This window comes from Crotalus tigris, unplaced genomic scaffold (assembly GCF_016545835.1).
Source record: "Crotalus tigris isolate CLP2741 ecotype Arizona unplaced genomic scaffold, ASM1654583v1 scf7180000017585.4430047, whole genome shotgun sequence".
NCBI classification, from domain to species: Eukaryota; Metazoa; Chordata; class Lepidosauria; order Squamata; family Viperidae; genus Crotalus; species Crotalus tigris.
Genome location: NW_024096493.1, coordinates 2,525,501 through 2,529,868, shown reverse-complemented (window position 1 = coordinate 2,529,868; position 4,368 = coordinate 2,525,501).

Here is a 4,368-nt window from a genome sequence, read left to right as displayed (position 1 = left end):
CAGAGGTCCTTTACTAATTTCTTGGAAGAGCTTATATGCCATTTTAATCTACAGAGAGAGGATTGTAGGGTTATAGGGCTCAATGATACTGAATGTTTACTTGCATTTACTTTCTAAAATTAGTAATTTAATGAAAAAAGATACAAACCAAGTCTAAGCAAAAATGTGGAGACAGAAAAATGTTCTAAATGAATGTTGTTGTGTCCTGAGCCTGTAAAGGCAGGCTCGGGACGTTGCAATGGTCCCGGGCAGTTGCAAGCTGCCCGGGACCAGATTGGCTGGCGCCGGCTTCGCACACATGCGCGAGGCGCGGAGTGCGCCTAATTGTAGCCATTCTGCCCGGGGAACGTTATTAAGAGAAGCAGAGAGGCTGCGAGCCTCAGAGCTGTAACGGAGCAGAAGAAACTACAATAAAGACTTCTTGACACTACGAGATGTTCTGTGCTCATTCGCCATCAAGCCGAGGACTCAACAGATGTCCTTGCTGATCTTGAAAAGATATGAGAACCCCAGGGCTAAAGACTAAAGAATGTAGTAAAAAAAAAAACGCAAGGCCAAAACTTCTCCATAGCTGGAAAAAAAAAATACATACCCAAAATCAAAATACATGCCTATGTCCATAAATCATCAGAAATTGTGCTCAACTCCAGGGAGACTTAATTAATGAAATTCATGAAGCTTAAGCCCTCCCACTAGATTAGGTATCAAAAGTGTTCTCCTTGGTCCCATCTTTCCCCTCCTGTGCTTCAGGAGGTATTAACTCATGGAGGAAATGAAGTTAAGGCTAAATTGGAAAAGAGTAGGGCGTCTCTCATGGATTTGGGGGCCAGTGTGTTTTAATAGTACTGCTATTGATCATTTTAGTAGCTGTCAGAGCATTTATACTTAAATTAGCCATCTAAGTTATATTAAACAGTAGCATTAAAGCTCAAAATGAGGAAACCAGCTAAATGGAAACTCAGACATCAACCTAATTCTGTATCAGTAAACCACACTTTTAAGGAAGGAAATGTTGCAAAGGTGACTCATATCCAAGTTACATTTCGAATAGGCTCTAGTGTTATACTGTAAATAGAATTCACTAGTTTCTCATAAAGGTCCTCCAGTCTTTTCCTGCAGCAAGAACCAAAACATATTAATGTAGTTTAATTGAATAGGCCCTATTTTAGCCAGTAAGAAAGATAATTCGATTAACTTTTATACGAGCTATTATTCTGCTTAGGCTGTTAATCTTTCTGTGTTACATCTCAATTGCTCCAATCAATATTTACTGAGCTGAAATGCCAATACCTCTTCTATAATCCCAAATGCCTAAGCCCTTATGATGAGGACTTGGTTTCTGTACACATAGGGCTATCTCCAGCCTTTGAACATCAAAGTTCAATTAAGCAAACCCTATGGGCAGGTTTTTTTTTTGTTTTTTTTTTTGTCAATTTAACATCCAAGCAAGTAGATATATGTCCTTTTCATTTAAAGCCGACTGGTGGGTCATAGAGGCCCTTTAGTGGCTTAGAAATTCTTATTCTACTGAGATCCATCAACCTTTGTTAGCAGTCGTTATTAAGTTTATTCATAGTAGTTTTTTGACTATTTACTGCTATCTCACTTCAAGGTATGCAGATTTAGGGCAAGTGACCATTTTTCACACTTATGATCGTTGCAGCATCCGCATGGTCACGTGATCAAAATTCAGACACTTGGCAACTGATATTTATGTATTTATGATGTTGCAGGGTCTCAGGGTCATGTGATTTTGCCTTTTGCGACCTTCCGACAAACAAAGTCAATGAGAAAACCAGATTCATTTAACAACCGTACTACTAACTTCATAACTGCAGTGATTCATTTAACAATTGTGGCAAGGTTATAAAATGGGGCAAAATTCACTTAACAAACATCTCACTTAGCAAAAGAAATTTTGGGCTCACTTGTGGTCGTACGTTGAGGACTATCTGTACATACACATACATAAAATCACCTAAAATCTAATTCAACTGGAATGGGACTTTAATTTATCTGAGACTGAACTTGGCTTTTACATGCAAAACTGATCTCTGATCTAGCCAAAATCAGATAATCACTATGAAAGTGAAAATTATAAATGATAATAATAATAATAGTTGGAAGGGACCTTGGAGGTCATCTAGTCCAACCCCCTGCTCAGGCAGGAAACCCTATACCATTTCGGACAAATGGTTGTCCAGTCTCTTCTTAAAAACTTCCAGTGTTGGAGCATTCACACCTTCTGGAGGCAGGTTGTTCCACTGGTTAATTATTCTAACTGTCAGGAAGTTTCTCCTTAGTTCTAGGTTGCTTCTCTCCTTGCTTAGTTTCCATCTGTTGCTTCTTGTCCTGCCTTCAGGCACTTTGAAAAATAGCTTCACTCCCTCTACTCCCCTGAGATTAAGAAGATACACTGAAGAATATATGCAAAGGTTGCTTTGAGGGAAGGCTTGGAGAAAGATAACCGTCTCAGCACAGAAGGGATTTTCCAATTGATCTAAATCACGGGTGTCAAACTCGCCACGTCACATGACATGGCGTGATGTATCATGACTTTTTTCACATTGCCAGATCTGGGGTGGATGCAGCCTCCGCATGATGCAACCAGCCTGTGGGCCGGCAGTTTGACACCCCTGATCTAAATTAAGAAGAAGTTTGTTTCTTTTAAATGGGGAGAGAACCAATTAAATTCACTCTATTATCACATTAAAGATTAAACAACCAAATCATTATTATCAGAAATATAAGACAATAATGAATGAAAATTATGAAAAATTCAGAACTGCTGGTAGACATCGTATACTTCAGTCTCTTTCTTGGGATTCTTGGGATCACCTCAAATCTGCTTAACAAAAGAAACAAAAATCACCTACAGCACTTCTCGTTTTCTCTCCTGTCCCAACCCACCAGGTCAAAATTATTGCAACAGATGATTTATTCCATCTCTGACATAATATACAAATATCTTTCACTACACTAATTTTCTGCAGCCTGGTGCTTCTAATTGTGCTGAACTGCAAATCCCTTGCAAGCTCAGCTAATATCACCATTGAAAACTGGTTTATTCACAGGGATTATTTCCTCTGGATTTGGGTAATTGCTTTTTGCAATGTGTAATCCTAGTCGTTTATTGCAAGCCAGAAAATAGTTGTTGCTGTGCAAATAAACTATAGTAAACTAATTTATTGAATAAAATATGTTTAAACTACTTTTTCAAAAATCTGAGTCAAAATTAATTATTTTTGGAAAATGCTAAAATATGAATAAGCTAAAATAAATCTGATTGCCTCCTCATCACACCATTTTGAAGTAGCAGCGCAGTTTGCAAGCTCCTTATAAGTGCCATGTTTCATTGAATTATTATTTAGTGTACTGAGAAATGCTGTTAAATGTTAAGTAAATAAAAAAGCAAAAATCCAGCATACGGAAATACACTGAAAAAACAATACCTACTGAATTTCTGTCAGGCAAAATGTTTTAAAAAAGTTGTTACTGGAGAAGAAAAGTAACAGTTCCCGTTATGGATAAATGCTATGGTTTGTCACACAATCAGCCAGATGTTGATTGGATTTGGCATTTTTATCATCCAGTCCTTCCTGTAGACCTGGGATAGGCAGATGTTGATGTTTGAGGATGTTAAAGGTATTGTCGTGGGATGTTTCAAGTAAAGTTGCCTTTTGCTATTGACTGATGATGAATTTGTCAATGCCCATGGAGTTCAAGCGGTGCTCCAGTTGTTTTGGGATTGCACCCAAGGCTCCTACTGGTATTGGGACTATCCTTGCTTTCTTTTGCCACAATTGTTCTATTCCTATCTGCAGGCCTTTGTATTTTGTTATCTTCTCCACTTCTTTTTCTTCTATCTGCTGTCACCAGGTGTTGCCAGGGTATTGCCAAACCAAGTATTGCCAGATCTCATTGTCTTTCTTATTGACAACTGTTAAATCTGCGTGTTAGGTAGCAGGTGCCTGTCTGTTTGAATTCTAAAGTCCTACAGTGTTTTAGCTTCTTCATTTTCTATTATTTTCCTTATTTTAGGTCCCACCAGTACTTGCTTGCAAGCTTATGTTTGCTGCCTTGAGTTATTTGTAAATATAATAAAGACAGGATACAAATAAATAAATATTTCTTCCAATTCACCATTGTTGATACTTTGTCCTGCCATTGTTTGTAATCAGTCTGTGTGATCTTCTTGCAATAGGTAACTAGGTGATCCAATGTTTCTTTAGCTTCTTTGCAGAGTTGACATTTGCTGCCTGTTGCTATCTTCTCAGTTCTGGCTTTATATGCATTTGTTCTTAAGGCTTGGACTTGTGCAGCCAGAATTAGTTTCTCTGTCTTTTTCTTCAACTTTCCTGCTCTTAG